We start from the raw sequence: 18,561 nt of genomic DNA, 5'->3' as shown, positions 1-18,561 counted from the left end.
AAACCGATTTACATCCCTTAACTAAGTGTTTGGGTATAGGCTATTGATTATATATAAAAAAAAACAGGGTTGAAAGGAACTATGACGTTCAAGCAATTTTATTGCCTGAATCGTTCAAAGGGTCATTTTAGATGAAAAAACCGCGGAGTTTAACGAAAAATTTTATGCAAAAAATCGTTAATAAACAATTTGAAAAAAAGCAAAAAATTAGATTTTTCGATTTTTTAAATTTTTTGAAATAATTTTTCTTTTTTTAGTAGAAGTAGGCAAATAAAATTGCCGTACAAAAAAACTAGATTAGATTCCCTTCAAAATGATGCGTTTTCAATAGATTTTGGACTAATATTGACTTAGTTATAACCGGTCAGACTTTAGATTTTCGTCGTTTATAAGATAATAATGATTATAATTCTTATTATTTTTACAATAAATTGGTTCTTTACTTCATAAAAAATTATTTCAAAAGTTTTATTTGTTAATAAAACATAAAGATTTTCACAACTTAGAGTCAAAAAAGTAAATAAAATAAAAAATGTTAATTTTTGCTTTTTTATACTGCTTATTAACAATTTTTTGCATAAAATTTTCCTTTAAAATTTAAAAAAAAGCCATGGGAAATTCAATTCTCTAAATAATTTTTCCTATGAACTATAGTGAAATTTTGCTTCGTTTTCGACCTAAAATTAAAAAACTGGAAGGGGTGCATTTTCACCCCTACCTCCAATTTCCACCCTATAATTTAATATCACTCCGAGGTTTTTTCATCTAAAATTACCATTTGAACGATTCATCTAATATAATATCTTGAACGTCATAATTCCTTTTAAAATCCTATAAATCAATAGCCTAGTAGCGATGTCAAGAATACAACAAAACAGCAACTGCAAAATGTGTATGAAAATATGCACAGGAGAGTAAATTTGTGCATAGTTAGTGAAGGACATCATTTTGAACATAATATGTAACGTTTTTATCGGAAATATGACAATATAGCTTACTAATGGTATGAATTTGAATTTATTTTATATTGCAGCAAAGAGCAATGGTTTGTAAATTAACGTAATTTTTTCGCAACGCTATTTTTATCTATAATAAAAACTAAACTGTCCATGTTTGATTAATTCTGTACTTAAATAAAAATAATAATAAACAGTTAAAGGTTCACATCATATTCTTTTTGCTTTCACAGTAAAAATTTGCAATTTGTTCATTATAGTTTTCTCATTTTAATAACGTTAAAAGCCCTCAGCGAAAAAATGTATGTTTTGGAAGTATATAATATTAAATTGTATGTGTTAAGTTTAATGTCTGCTCCGCTCTGATTTAGGCATTTTCATTTAATCTTACCAACCGTGAATTGTAAAAATAGCTCCTTTAGAGTTAGCGAAACGTCCAAGTAACTGGAGAAAAAACTAAAACTATGCAACAAATCAATACTGCTAGGTATTATCCAGATAATAAGCACGTTTAAAAACCCACCCCTTCCGGACGACACTGAGCGCCATCCCGTAAATACGAAATCCGAGCGAGACCAACGTCACATGAGTTATGGTTAATTTGTAGTAATTATTTCTGGATTTATGTCGCAGGTATTTGGACCATCTCTGGTTATTCGACTAACAACCCGATGGTCGTGATATACGGCTCCCAGTTCGGCGGCCGGTAATATAAAACTTGCTGGCTCGAGGTTTTCGAACAGCGGGACATCAGCTGTGCCAAGCAGAGTAGGGAATGTTCTAATGGATGTCCCACCAAAATAGGAATTTTTATGTCCAAAATTATCTCGTTAAATTCGGCCGATACTAATTAATAAAAACAGGCTCTTTTATCATACCGTTTAGTTATGCTTCAGCCAACAATTATTAAATGTTTTTACATTTTTGTGTAACCGCTAAATAAATAATTTTTTTAATTTTTAGTTACCTTTTCCCGTGGATTGAACTGTGTACTTAACCACCATGGAAGGCGCAGTCGTGGACGAAAAAACATTTCCGGTATAAAACGGTTTGTTTGAAAGACCCTTTTACTGTCCATAGCTGCACAGGTTGATCTAGAACTGATGACTGGCCACCATTATAGAAAAATAGAAAAGTAAGAAGGAAGCCATAATCACAGGTCTTACAGCATGAGTACGTATCTTGAAGGTCCATTTTGATAAGTATAAGGCTTTAAGATCTGTAACGTTATCCAATTTAGCAAATTTTAATGAAACATTTTTCATATTCACAACAAAAATAGATGGCAAAGGAACAAGCAAAATAATGTAACATTAAATAACAAAATAATTCTCTCCAATCGAATTAACCAGTTTCCTTTTTCTATGCGTTTTTGGATCAAAGAAATTGTTATTTTATTACTTTCCATGTGTCTAATTCATGGATTATATGTTTGACAGCGTTGCCAAATCACTCACTTTGCTAAAAAAGGCCTTAAATCAGTCGATATCTTGTACCATTTTTGATAATATCGAAATTTATTAACAACATACATATATTGTATCAAAAATGTGATATTAACATTTTAGGAAAAATCTTGGTTGCTATACAATTAAAAGAAAAAAGAGAACTGTTAAATAAGATATTCAATATGTGTATCTTGAACTTCAATGCATTTTCTGATATTGCTCAAACACCTCTGCTGTACTCGAAATAACATGTGGTGAAAATTTCTAATGATGGCGTATGTAATTATGGTATTTAATAATTCTTCCATACTATTTACAGAAGATTGATAAACAAGACTCTTAAGATGGCCCCAAAGAAAAAAATCGAGAGGATTAAGATCGGGAGACCGAGGCGGCCACGAAAATGGATTACCTCGGCCTATATCGTTTTCTATTACTTTTAATTTTTAAACATCTTTTAAATGAGAAACTTTTTTGTCCACAACTGTATCTAATGAATAATTTCGCATAAATCTACCACAAAAGTCCTGTGTTTTACTTTTTGTCTTTCGGTTGTTGAACATGACCAAATTCTTACAACCCGTTATTCTTTTCTATTTTAAGTGCGAAGCGCTTTTTATTCTTCGATTGTCGCCTATTAATTCTTCCGTTTCCAACGCACTTAGCGCCCAAACCGCTGCAACCCACTACGCTGCTCTCTTGAGACGGTTGTATAAGATTAAAATGGACGAAACGGATTTTAACACAATCAGGAACAATATTCGTATACAGGCGAGAAATGTACGCAATAATAGCAATGAAGGACTTAGTTTCCTCTTCTATAACACCTAATTACAGTCGACTTACCTTCGGTGGTGCAGATACACGAACATAACAGCATAAAAGACTGGGGATTTCTGTAAGGTCAAATGTCACGTCTGCCAGGTGTTAAATTAGTAATTCGTTTAGATATTAACAAACACGGTGTTGCTTTTTAAATTGTGTGAACTAGGTCAGGACCTTCAACCTCCAATAAATTTTTCTAAAGGTTTGATTGTCTGGCAATTACGATTTTCTAAATTATAGGTATCTGAGTCAAAAGTTGCGTAATTTTATCTCTATACCTGTTATTAATCGGCTGGTGCAAGCGAAGAAACCAGTAATTTATTTACAAAAAAAATTGTAGCAAGTCAACAAAAGAATTCTCCAGTTTTGTGGGTTCCCATAAGTTTGTGTAGGAACCTGCTATGCTGTGTAGGAACTAATACTCTGTATATTTTGTAAAATATAATTACTTTGCGCGGATACGTCGATTAGTATTTCTAGTTGAGGATTTTTTGACATACGATAATTGTAGGGTGTCTCAAGAAGAACATACGCAGTCATCAATAATTTTTTTATGGAACATCCTGTATATTATGCCATTTTTGAATCGTACGGTAAATTCTGAACACTTTTTGTATCACAGGACATTTTCGTAATAATGACGTTTGTAATGTGACAAATGGAAAAAATATTATTTAATGATAAAACATTGTTTAAATACAATTGCTTTATAATAAATGTTCAATGTTTTGTCTGTTTACTTCAATACATTTTTGTAGTCGAAGGATTGTTTCCCGTTGAACGTTTTACCTCTGCTGGAATAAGTCTTATTTCCTGGCGTATTCTCTGTTTTAGGTCATCGAGATTATTTGGTCTATTCACATAAATTTTGGATTTCAAAAACCCCATAAGAAGAAGTCTGAAGGGGTTAAATCCGGGGACCTTGGTGGCCACTCAATAGGACCTCTGAGTCCAATCCATTTATTATGGAATGTTAAGTCAAGAAATTGTTGAAATGAAATTGTAAAATGAGGAGGCGCCCCATCGTGTTGGAACTATGTCATTATGAGGAATATCTGGATCTTGTGGATTTGAAAACTGCTAAAGCGGGGACGAGTTCAAACTGAAGAAAGTCTAAGTAGCGTTATCCATTTAAATTTTCTTCAATCTTACGTTTTTCGAGTAATTAAAGTGTAAATTTTAATAAATAGCTCAAAATTGTACATAATGATTAGAAAAAAATTTTCGGATTCTAGTTCGTTTCTTTGCATTTCCTGAGAAAACTTACCATAGTAATGTATATATTTTTTTACACCATCAGAAAGTAGAGATTTCAACGAAGAAAAAGCCCACCGACGTTTTTAAAAAAGCAGATATTTTGACGTGAGAATTTTCGATTGAAAATTAGGGTGCTTTTTCGATATTAAGTAAAAATAAGGTGAAAAAATAAATATTTCAAATCAAAAAAATTACAGCGTGTTTGGGACATAAATAGGTAAGTTTTCACCAAATTTCGTGAAAAAAAAATTTGTTTGTAAAAGATAAAAATAAAAAACCAAAAACTTGGTTATTTGAATTTTTCACATAAATTTTGAGGTTATGTGAAAAAAGTGTAAATACAAAAGTTGTAGATCTTTTTATTACCTACAACTTTGCCATTTAACTTTTTTCCATAAGACTTGTAGTTTTTCTGGAAATCAAGGGAAACCGTTTTTTACCCTTAAAAACTCACCCCCTACCCCTTCCCGACCTCAGATCGCCCGTAAATTATTTTTCCTTTCATTTCTGTTATATTCTCTTTCTTTTCCAAAGGGTTTCATCCTACTATAATTTTTTTTGGTTTCAAAAATTATCTACCCTTCTCTATAAGTACTTCAATACGTACTTTCTCAGATAAATTCATTTTTAAAATGAAACCTTAAACTGACAAAGACACTGACAAACTAAACGCCTGTGATATTTTGGTTTCTATTCTCACAAAATACTACATCAAAATGGTGTAGGGGTCAAGGAAAGTAAGATAAAATTTGTCATACCATGTTGTTTTTGTTGACTTTTAAAAAAATGTTCAAGGTTTAGTTGTTCAATTTAAACATTTTTATTAATTACTTGTGTGTATTTCAAAATATCAATTTTCAAAAGTCATTATTACGAAAACCGATGATTTTAGAGATATGGTATAGTATACAAATAGCTTTCAGAATTTACCGTACAATAATTCAAAAAAGGGCATAATATAGAGGGTGTTCAATTAAAAAAATCCATGATGACTGGATACAATTTTCTTATGTCAAAAAATCTGCAACTAAAAATACTAATCGAGGTGTCCGAGCGTTTTTCCACAAAATAATAACCTGAATTTTAAACGAATTTGTTCCTTTCATTATGAACGCACTGTATAAAACTTGGAACTAAACATACCACTACATTTTCTCCGTTGGCGACGTTTGGGTTACGTAATGCACCAGTCTACACACAGAGACAATTGCCCACCACCATACATCATCATCATACATACCTACTACCACGTAGGTAAGTTTTAGGTGAAAAATAAAAGCAATTTGAATATCCACAAAGGCCATCAGTGCTTCATGTCTGAGTTGAAAGCCTCGTAGGCGGCTCATTATTGAAATGATAGTACAATCTGGCGGTCTTACTATGATTTGTGCGGCAAGTACATCTTGCGTTGTTCACACGGCGCCAGATAAAGCGATTTAATTTTAGAAAGATAGATCGGGCGGTATGTAAAGCAAATTGCTCTAAAAAAATAACATAAATGTCTTTCAAACCAAGCAACAACGAAAGGCATTACATATTTGTCCAGATTAGTTACTAATATCTAAATCGAGAAAATTAAAACCACAATACAGTAGAAACGTTGTAATAGTCAAGTGTCAAGAGTGTTATGTGAACAATAATGCACCGAAGAGGGCAGTGCACTTTGTCCGTAAGAATTATTATCCTTTAACACCCGTGATACCTTCATGGTATAACTTAATCCTAGTCTGTTACTTAATCCAAATTGTTTCCAATATAATTGATATGACATGGCTGAAGAGTGCAATCAGAGAGAATTATCAGTTTTATCCCCCATTTTGAACGATCTAATTAACATGGAGGTAAACAGTGTAGTAGTGGGTTGCTTTTTGTCTTGAGTGTGTGAAATCAATAATTTCCAAGCGCGCCTCAACGTAGGTCGTCTCTTTAGTACTGGCTTGTGTGTACAACGAATGTAAATATAATCTCAGCAGAAACCCACATTACTCTGAAACGTCTACAAGGCAGGAGGCAGGAAGAAGGAATTGTGGGTGGCTCATCACAGAAATAAGCGGTCGATGGTATCACGGCCATGTTGGGGCGCAACTAGCAAGTTGACACGCCGTTTTATTGCGGTTACACCGGCTTTCGCTCATGCTTTTCCCTGAAAATTGAAAACAATGTCTATATTAGCAATGAAATTGATTTAAATATTTGTGTTTCAGTGATGTGTCACAGATTAATGTACTATTACCAGGGAATAAAAAACGTTTTTTTATATTAACTACGAATTTATTAATACGAGCATTGGCTGCCAGCAAATATCTCCATTAGAGCGTAATTAAAAAAGTAATTTTCTGAACAGGCCTCGTATACCTTACTTTTATCGTCTCTATGTTTAAAGAAACTCATTTGCGGTAACTCTGAGATCTTTAACAAACGCTGACTTATCCAGTACATGGTTAATTAAAATTAGGAGAATCAGAAATAAAACTTAAATAGAGCGATAGGTCATCAGCAAGACCCTGGGCGATGTCGTTAAAAAAAAGAACGAAAAGCAGTGGACCAAGCATCGAACCTTGCGGCCTACCCGATGTTTAATTAAATAACTCAGGCAAGGTGAGACCTATGTCCTTAAACTATCGATATGTAGTTTAAATCTGAAGTAAAAAATTCACAAATTTAATTTTTGCTTTGATTACGCCCGTTGGTCGGAATTTCTTTCATTCGTCTTTTAAATCCACTTAGTATAACCGGCGTAAATCTATTATAATGGTTTTTGCAGAGCCCGGTTAAGCTGTGCAACTCTGAAGCCGCTTGTTATCGCGCGTATCTAGTAAATATTGCGTAAATCACTTTGCGTTCTGCAAAAAGTTAAGCCGACAGAATTTAACAAATGACTGCGATTAATTTTATTCAGATTATGGTCGGAGAGTCACGGACGGACGACTGAGGAATCCCTGCTCTTTATAGTCGGGGAAAATATTTGTATTTGTTACATATTTTTTTATTATTAGTATCTATATTTTCCGGTGTAAAATAATGTTTTTGTAACATAATAATTTACTTATTACTTTAAAAATGCAAGTACAGGGTGATTCACTATATTTTGACCTCCCCCCCGTTAACTTTTTTGTTTTAAGAGTTATAAAAAAATATGAAATACAAAAGTTACACGATTTTTTATGTTTTCGAAAATGAAAGCAGAAAAAGAAATGAAGTCCAAACAACATGGCGGATGTTAACTTTGTTAATTTAAATAGAACACCCTGTATATTTTTAGATATTTGGATGGAACGTTCCCTGTCGAGCATAGTCATATAGGGTTTGTTGGGTCCATCTCTAACAATAAGTGAGATAATATCAAAAAACGATAAGAAGGTTTTTTTATTAGGAAAATAAGACATTTTGTAATTGTTAGACCTCTTTCAGCCTTTTTTCCAATTATGTAAGGATTTACAGATTTAGTTGAAATGTATTTTGTCATATCGGACATTAATATAGTCCAAAATGCTAAACTAAATCTCACTAATTAGAACGTGAAGCCTTTTTACTCATGGTAGGCCATGACAGTGACAGGTAATGTTATGGAAATGTTGTTATTGTTTGGCAGTTTGTATTATTGTTTAATTAAAATAGGTTACACAGAAGTAGAAAATTTAAATATTATAGGAATAGAGTAAGTCCATACGCTACTTTAATTCCTAATATTATTTAAATTGTCTACTTCTGTGTAACCCATTTTAATTAAATAATAATATAAACTGTCAATCAATAACAATATTATCAAGACAGTACTATCTGTCACTGTCACGACCTACCATATATTACTGTCCATGAGCAATTAGCCTTACACAATCTAATTAGTGATATTTAGTTAAAATACCTATACGCATTTTTGACCGTATGTCAAAATATTACAACTAGATAAGTCTGTAAATCCTTACGTAATTGGAAAAAAGGCAGAAATGCCTGAAAGAGGTCTAACAATAATTACAAAATGTTTTATTTTCTTTCGTTTTTTAATATGATCTCGCTTATTGTTAGAGGTGGTCCCAACAAACCTTATATGACTATGCTAGACAAGGAACGTTCTATCCAAATATGTAAAAATATACAGGGTGTTCCATTTAAATTAACAAAGTTAACATCCGCGGCCATTTTGTTTGGACTTCATTTGTTTTTATACTAACATTTTCGAAAACTTTTGTATTGCACATTTTTTTTATAAATCTTAAAACAAAAAAGATAATGGGGGGTCAAAATATAGTGAATCACCCTGTACATATTCTCCCTGCTTTTGAGAAATCTTATCAGTCATAGTCTCATGAGGCAATCATGGACGACCGATTAAAAAAATGGTTTTGTATTCAATCTTACCGATCTTAAGAAATTTTTTGAAATTTGAACATGCATTAGACAATATCCGCTTTGACTAAAATTTTTAAATTTTGGCATCTGCCTACTAAAGCCCACTAAACAAGTTAATGTAGGATTTGTACTACTAAAATTACGTTCGCTATTGAATATTCGTTTGCTTCTTCTTCCAATGAGGCGTCTGAAGATCGAATACTGAAAGAAAGAAATACGGACAGACATCACTTTTCCTCAAAGTCTTTTTCCTCGACCAAATATACCTTTTATTTTGAAAGCACCAGTATAATCAAGAGCGCAATAAAAAAGGAGGGGATGAGTCCATGATTCTGGTAAAATGTCTATAATTGAAGCAACCGAAAAGTGCTACTAATTTCGTAATATTTTAATATTAACAGGTCGATCGTAACCACATTTTTATAGTCAGGTCTTTAAAATTCTGTGTGTGGACAAAAAACATTTTGTCGAAATCTAGGCTGTTCTCTTTTTTCTACTTTGTTTTTGACACTGCACATGTTGACTTTCGTTGGCCGCTGTTCCAGAGTCAAGTGCTTCGAACTGCTTTTGTTCGATTTTCCGCGGATTAATCTCCCGATTTTTCGCCAGCTTGCCTTGACTATAACAAATGAATGACCAACGGATCTGCCTCGGCCGAGCCGGACGATATTTCACACCCACGACAGTCCCCTTGGACATCGAACACGATAACATTCGCACGATACACTAAAGCGCGGTTAAAATTACTTCACGCTCGCGGTTAGGTTTAGTATGGTTACCTGTTAGGTATTTCGCAAATTATAACACCGTCGCATTCGGTGAACACTAGGCGGGACGGGAATTAGTCGATTTTCGTAGCTAAAACTGAAAACTAATCTTTTCACTGTTGTTTCATTCGGGGTGTTCATACTTCCACGTAATTCGCGCACAGTCTCAGCTACAAACTCTCCGTACTTTTAATGAATTTTAATTAATTACTAATTTTGATAATTTTGTGTAAAATTTTTATGAGTTTACGAATAGTTGTTCCTGAAGGGTGAGGACGCAACAGGCCGCCCCAAAGCGGCGGCTAGGAAATTGCCCCTCAACAATGTGCATCATTGTTCTCCATAAACGATCAAGTCTCATCAGTCCGAATCGGAAATGTCGTGCGCTACTGGGTGGCATCGGTAATAACACCAAATTATCTCCTCTAATATCGACCGTTCCAACTAATAATGTGGACTAAATGGAACAAATTATCGAGCAACTTTACTAATTTGGCTTCCCTCTTATTTCAACTGGTTTGCGTTTTCAATCAATCGAGGCTTGATTGTCTGCCTACGATGAGCTCAGTGCGAGGCGGGGCGTCGGCAAATTGGTCTCGTTTTTTTCGTTGTAGGGTAATAAACTGTCTACGTGCTGATTCTCTTTTTATTTAAATATATTTTTAAAACATGTTGGAATGTTAAATTTAATACTATTGTAATAGTTTTTATTATTTTTAATTTTTGAATTTCATGAACTTTAAGTTGAGACACAAGATCTTTTCATCAGTAGTAAATTCTAGTAGGAAGTTATTGAGAGCATGCAACACATCACACAAGAAAAACAAAAATGTGATCAGTAATACCAATTTATTATATCACCACAATGTGAAGCCACTTTCAATGCAATGAATATTTAAGGAATATTTCCAAAAGATTTTCAAATTTCCAATACACACTTTTTTATATATTTTAGATTCAAAACAAATCTGACTCTAGGCTTAAAGTTTTATACAGGGTGATTTCTCTTTAAATGAATGAAAAATGTTTCTTGGTGTTTTTTAATAGTAGCACCCGTTTAGGAGAGATTTGGGCTTATTTTTACGTTTTATTGAATTTTTCTAATAAATCAATCAGTTTATTTGAAGAAAACCCACTGGAAGAAAAGAAAACGCCATTGGCGGTTCTTTGTAGAAATAATTTTATTTTTTCAGAAAAAATATCAAACTAAATAATAAAGTAACATTATCAAATAATAAGTAATTAAGTCCTGCCACAATTGTTCCAAACGAAATCCTTCCGCATCGATACACTTTTGACATCTTCTAATCAGGCTATTTATAGAGGAATTTATCATGGTATGATGAAAGGTAATTCTGCTTTTGAGGCTGTCGAAAACGTCATATTTTGGTTTATCTCGTCGAGCTACTTCAAATTAAGCACAAAAGAATTTTTGTACGTGGTCCAGAAGTCGAGAAAATCGATGTAACTCGAAAAATTTTTAATATTTTTTAATTTAAAAAAATCGTACTTTTTTTGTTTGCCTAGGGCTACATTTACAGCTAATAACAAGTTTCAAAACCTTTTGCAAGAGATGCAGCAAAAATAAAAAAATCGATTTTTGACGATTTTTTCGATATATCTCGAAAAGTAGTAGAGCAATCAATATATTTAAAAATAAGAATCGATAGGTTTTTCTAATAGCTACAACTTTCACATTTAACTTTTTTCGATTGGAGTTCAAGTTTTTTTATTAGCGGAAAACCGTTTGTTTTTATGAATTTTTAGGTTAACTTTGATTAAGTCAATGCGCTATAGTAAATTTCATTCAAATCGTTCAGCGCATTATGAAGATATGGCAGAAAAAAAATATATTTTTTTAAAACTTGAACACCTTGTATCTCGTGTACCATGCCCCCCCCCCCCAGGAAAAAAGTTTATAGAGCAAACTCTACTTATTTTTTGGCAACTAATCCATTCCTACAGTTTCTGAATTTAAAGTGGGAGCACATATTTTTCATGCCAATGTAAGCGTTTTTATTTATGCAAACAGTAGTCAGAAATGTTTGGAAGGTTTCTTAGTTATTCTTTAAAATTAAACTAAAATAATTTAACTGATGTCTTCTTAAGACATAAAATTGTTGATTGCAGTATTGAAAAAACAATTAATTTAATTACTATACAGTTCATTTACTGTGCGAAAATTACACAGGTAGGTAATCTGTTTATCCTTTAATAATTGTTGTTACGGGTTGATTTTGATAAATATGGCTCTGTGACTTTGTTAGCGAGCTTTTCTGTGCACTATTTGCACAAATTCAAACAATTCTTGGTTAGTAAAACATCAAGAAAGTCCTTTTGTTCGGCGCAGATCAAAAATTTATAAAAAATATAGAAACTATGCATTAATGTTACTACTAAAGAAATATATTTTTTCTTTATATCCTTAAGGATGACAAGGCCCCAGACCAGTTGACATTGTCCGTCGCAGGCGAGTGAAGACGTCAATAGGAAGTCGAACTGCTACACTTAAAGGAAACCACATAATTCTACTAGATTACTGCCGTTCAAATCGACTGCCATGTGTTCGTATAGAGACCACACATAGAGCGGTTTTTATTTATTTCTGCCCGTATACAAATACGCGATGGCTGGGTTCATGTGAAATATGCCATTGTTATTCACTTTGCGCAATATCTGCAATAAAAGGCCTTTATTGTCTGTCTGATATCTGTCTTACCCACCTCGCTCACGTATGCGCAGGTTTTATTGTACGGCTTTATGTGGGCAAATGGAATCGAAAAAATCATTTTTAGTCCCAGCTTTACCAAGCGTCTTTAATATTTCACCATTGCCTATCTAATATTTTCACTAAATGCGCTAATTACCTCTGTCATTAGAGAAACACGAAGACTACTTCGAGCGGGTCAAAAAATTTTAAAATAGTGTAATATTGTTTTCCTTAAGTGAATATTTTACTCATCAGTCAAATTTGAATTTAAAGAAAGAGCAGTGCAGAATTATCGGTCTTCGAATACACCTGATTTGAAATTTACTTTACCTTTACTTTAAAATAGGAGCAGCATCGGAAACGAAGTATCACGAACCGAAGAGCAGTGCAGAATTATCGGTCTTCGAATACACCTGATTTGAAATTTACTTTACCTTTACTTTAAAATAGGAGCAGCATCGGAAACGAAGTATCACGAACCTCGTTACATATCTGTTAAATTGAATATAAATATGTGTCCGCATATTTCCCACGACCCCGTCATTCAATCAGATAATGGAGTTTGAGCGGAACACGCTTCAAATTTGTAAGAGGAAAACGCTCGTGACTGTTACATATCAAACATCTCGGATGACACATTGGAACTACAACAGAATGTTTTCTTGAAACAATTTTCGATGCGTCAATGTTCAACAAGGATCGGACATGAAACAATAACAGATGTTCTGCGCTCTGCTACAAAAAATGTTACAAGGGAGAAGTATTTGTGCTGAGCAAGGCCTACACGCAATTTTTGGATGGTTTGGACGTTACTTGATGATGTGTTCGATAAATATAAAATTGTAGCGAAAGACGAATTTTTATCTTGGAAATTGGAGATGGAAGGTGAGTCTGATGAAGGCAACTTTTTTAATATACATGGAATGTAATGTTTTCTTTGTCAATTTCATCGTTATTTATCTTTAACGACTTAGACACTTGTAAAAATATAATCTTGAAAACGCTAAAAAGTTCTGATAAGCCGTGTTATCAGATATTATTCATGGCTAGTATCACAATGGTTATTGTTATATTCCTTATAAAGTAAACAACTATTTACTTACTGTGAAAATTTAAATTAAACCAATGCCACAAAACCAGATTTGGGAAATACCTGAACTTATGCCCCATACATTTGATGTTTGATCTCTCACAAATGGAAGAGCTGATAACAGTCACTCTTCTGCCAATACCATGTCATTATCATTTGCAGAAAGCCATGCACTTCCTTTTGCGGACATTTATTATAGATCCCCTCAACTTTTACGGTTATAATAGTGCTCTTCGTGGTTTCATATTCGTACAAAGGTTGTCGTCATGTCTAATTGGCTACACTTACATAGATGCGCATTTGTTCTCCATAGTCTCCTAAAAATATTAGCTATTATTCCAATTACTTCATTATGTTACGTTAGGACACAGAATATTGGGACACTCTGTATATACAAAAATTCACAATTTATAATAATCATCTTTTACAGTATCCAACAATTATGTCTATGGTTCTGAATAATATTTTTAAAAATTAGTACAGGATATTAGTAATTTTTTACTTTAGAGATTTTTTAACCCATTTTAAAAAGCGGTGTTCCTCAAAGCCCTATATCGCGACCCCTACAGTTTAAGTTTTATTCTCTTTTAATTTTAATATTGCTAGAATAGTTAATATAGACTCGAATGCTGTTTGTTCTTCGTACTTTCATATTCGTTCGTTTATTTTACGATCCCGCGGTGTCCCACACGGCTTGTTTCCCGGGTGGGAGCTGGGATGAGTCGGTAAAAGCGAATTCAGAGCAGGGCAAGTCACAATCGCGAAGGTGGTTATTATTAATTGCTCTATCAGATATTACCATAATAGTTACAGATGGCGAATCGGACCCATTATTCATAGCAATTATTGCAAATGATCGATCGGCAATTATTAATTATTATTACGATAATTGGAAGATAAAGAATACGTTGCATACAGGATGTTGACTGTTTTAGTGAAATATACTTGCCGTTCCTATTTTTAGAGGAGTGATAGAAAATAAAAGATGAAGATGTAGATATGGACCTGTACAGTGTTACATTGACAAAAAGTAGTAGGTACTTATGTTAATCATTTTTGGAATTTTTTAATTTTCGACAATAATAATTTTAACCGTAAAAGGTTGACCTGTTTTTTGTTCGTTTATGTGACCACAGTTTGTTTTTTAAATAACGTTAATCTTTTCCTAGCTACTCCAAGTGAATGTATGTTATTGCGTTGAGTTTGATTAAATTTTGTTTTTTGAATTTTTAATTTTATATTTTTTTATTATTTTGAGTGCCAAAATTTTTAGTATTTACTTAGAGCTAACTCCAAGTTCACAGTGTGGTTTCCTTTTATTATTTAGTATTTGGTAATAATTGAATTTATATGAAAATGAAAGATTAATTTAATATTCGGCAAATCGAAATATATTACAAATTTCTCAAGAAAATTTTTACAATTTGCAGTTTATTGACTAATTTATTGATATTTATGAACTAAAATTTTTACAACTTTTGTGAAATTTTTACTTTAAAATATTGACTTTATGCATGTTTTTAGCGGAATGATCATTACATTTTTAGATTGTACTCATTTTTCTGAACATTTTGGTATTTCTACATTCAAATTCAAAATTGAACTTTCTATGAATTTTGCTTAATTTTGGAAATTTTGACAGCTTAATTTTATGTCTGTAATGTTGATCAATGTTTTTAAAATTAACCTCTTTTCACATTATCAGTTTTTTCTTGTTTGTATTGATTATTATTAATCGAAATGTTCAAATTTTGGTCTCATTTCTGTATATTCAATCTTATTACATTACAAATCATAATATCATAACAATACATATATTTTTGTAGGCATTTTCTGCTCCAAAATTATTAGAAATGTTTTTGCCTGTTTACTTTAAATTAACCTAATTGGTAGGTAATTGCTGCTGTTTTTTTCTATTTTTTCATTTTCTTTCCCTTGTGAGTTTTTCTTTCAGTTCACCATCATTTTATATTTTTGGTAATAACTACGTCTGTCCTGTAATTGGATTTTGTCTTGACAGATTTAAATAAGTAAACAACAAATAAAAAATTGCAAACCCTTGCATTTTTCCGAGCCAAACGGCGTATTTTGAACGCTGTATTATTTAACTGCCCGATCGTCGATCCCTGAGGCACCACTGGCGCATTTCACATTCGAAATCGGGCGCTAGAGAAGCCGCTCTTGCGGGGCCTAACAGAAAAAAAACTGACCTCTTCAATTACGTGCCACAACTATCAATTTCCTTTATAAAAGCGATGTTTGCGAGATATTATTGTATCATAATTACGATTTCTGCGAGTCATAGGTGCGCATTAAGGCTGTTCGTGTCTCTCGCGTGCATACAATTGGAACGTGAGAGAGTGGAACGAAATGCCGGCTTTCGGATCGAAAAGCATGATATTTGTGATCTAGTTTTGCCGGCGAACCCTTCCTCTGAAAGTGCAAGTCAGCAATACTTGCATGAAAATTTATATTCTTTATCTATAAACGACAGCACTAGTAAAAAAAATAAATTTACTTTAATGATTGAAAGATACGATTAATTATAGATGTTAAAAATTAAATTTTGTTGCATGGTCAGGAACGCAGTGTGACGTCATTTAGTGTGACCGAGGACACAACCAGCTTCTCGGAGATATGACATCTACAATTAAGATAGAATATAATATTTCGAAGAAGCGACACTTCCAGTAAATGAACTTATTCCTTACAATTAAATACTGATATAGTATTTAATTCGCAAATATGGACAGTCAACGGAGCATGTAAAGTAGAACAATATCAGCCATTACTGTGCATGCGTAACGCGACATATTTACTGTTTAAGGTATAACTGAACTTTATCTGATTATTAAGGTAAGAAATTAGTATATATTCATGTCCAGCTACCCCAAAACAGTCGTATATGAAATTTCCCTTAAATATTTTTCAAGAAAAATACGTTAAATAACAAAAAATTATTTCCGAAGGCCTGTAATTTTTTACACAAGCAAAATAGTGTTATAGTAACTCCTTGATCTAAATCGGTTTTATCTAAAATGTTATTTTTGAAGTACCATCCATTCCGGACACCCTCTATACGTTATTTATAGTTTCTAATATTTATTTATAGTTATTTTTATATTTTCTTGCACATGCTCTTAGAAATTTTTAGCCTGATGCTTGTTTTCATATTAATGATACCTTCCGTCGAAAAAAAAGTATTACCCTTACCACAATGCAGTCCATTTAACCGCATTATCTGAGTTTCGACTTCCAACGCTATTATTATAATAAAAATCAAAATAATTACTTATAGCTGATTGTAGCAGACCACCCTTGCTGTATGCAACCAATTCCAGTAGTTGTTTCTACAGCAACAAGAGGATTATTTTTTAGTTTTATTACGTTATTTGGAGGAAACACATCTACTGCAAAGTTAATCTTATATGTGATGGTTTTAATCACATATTTGTTTTATTTGCAGTTTGTTATATTAAGTACTTGTAGTAAACGATTATTATCTAAAACTCCTATTTTCACTTCTGCCTTCTGTCTATAATAATTAATGTAACAGTTTTTACAGGATATATTTTTTGAAATAGCGTTCATACGATATACTTTTTTGCTTAGCATCGTGGTGCTACATGGACTAAAAAAAATCGTTATCTCCCATCTGCATAAAATGATTATTTATTTACTTAACTGGAATTGTTGTTCGAGATCAATGTAGGGGCGGTCTGGCAGTCGGTTCTGTTGATTGCTCAGAACTGATACGGGGGTTAAACATACACAGATACAATATTTCAATTTGGAGCCTCGCTATCTAGATCTTCGCGTGTAAGGATGCACGTCTTTGACTCGTACAGGGTACTCAAAATTTGTTACTCCTATAAGCTATCTTTGTCGAAATTTTTACTCTTAAGTATAACAAAATTTTTGTTTGTACAAAAATAATTATAGTCACATAAATTATTTTTATTACAAGTTAGCAATAATATTGATAACGGTCTTATCGGAAAAAACGTATTTATTTGTTTGTTGCAAACAGTCAAAGATATTCGCATTACTGGAAATTGCTTAATCTTATCTGGGACTTAATTTTGGAACAATATATTTACCTTATTTTAAAAATGTCAAGTGGGTATATTGAACGATGATCCCATAAAATCGATAGCGATATTCGTTTTATAATTTATTTAAAATAATCTTTATATTGTATACTCAGAGTCAAATTTTGTTCTACAAAAATTTAAAAGAAAGCAAATTGTTCAGTAAGAAAGAACTTACAATTTCTTATTCTATCATTTTTTTCATAACTTTGTTAGTTTTTAAAATATTTTGAAAAAAGACGATTTTTTAAAAAATTTAAAAATTTTATTCAAAAGTAAATGATTTTTTTTTAAATTTAGGCTTCTAAAATCGTTCAAATTCCCAGAATCTACTGTTAATACATAAATAAAGTAAATTTCAGAAAGAATATATTTAATTTTTTTTCCGTCGTCATTAATTTTAATACCGATTTTTTTTTTTTTCTTAAAAATCAAGACAATCATTTTATTTTGATTGTAACTTCATTAGTTTTCATGCTAACGATGTCTACCACCACACAATTTAAAGGTCTTTTCAAGAACTTTAATAGGCGTCATATAAGTTTTCCTCGAAAAACATTTTCCGCTACAGGACGTTGAACGTTTCTATTATAGCTATCTTCGAAATTGACTTCAACTTTTGGGAGTCATAACACGGGTTAGCACCATCGGCACTATATAACTTTGGTTTCTTGGGCTATTCCCTAGCTACAGTTCAAATTTCATATCAATCCATTCCATCCGAAAAAATTGGTAACCAATATGCTTCAGTGACTGGACTATTATACTATTTTGTAGAAACTTGTGGAAAATTGTTGCGTTAAAAAAAAACACTTTCAACTGCGTAGTAGTCCACGGAAACGCCATTAACGGCCGACAGAACTAATTGTCGTTTTACTACCAGCCACTTTGTCGATGCTGAAAGTTCCTTTGCGTTGCCATATACAAATGCGGATAAGAGCGGTCGACAATGCCGAGGTGAAGTAAGTGTACAATAAAGATTAAAACCCCATAAAATCCAGACAAAAGAGTCAATGGGAGTATGTAAAAAGTAACGAATAGACCCATTAAGTTGGTAAATGTAGATC

The sequence above is a fragment of the Anoplophora glabripennis genome, unplaced genomic scaffold, assembly GCF_000390285.2.
Source record: "Anoplophora glabripennis isolate ALB-LARVAE unplaced genomic scaffold, Agla_2.0 scaffold143, whole genome shotgun sequence".
In the NCBI taxonomy this organism is placed as follows: domain Eukaryota; kingdom Metazoa; phylum Arthropoda; class Insecta; order Coleoptera; family Cerambycidae; genus Anoplophora; species Anoplophora glabripennis.
Note: the sequence above shows the minus strand (reverse complement) of the source record.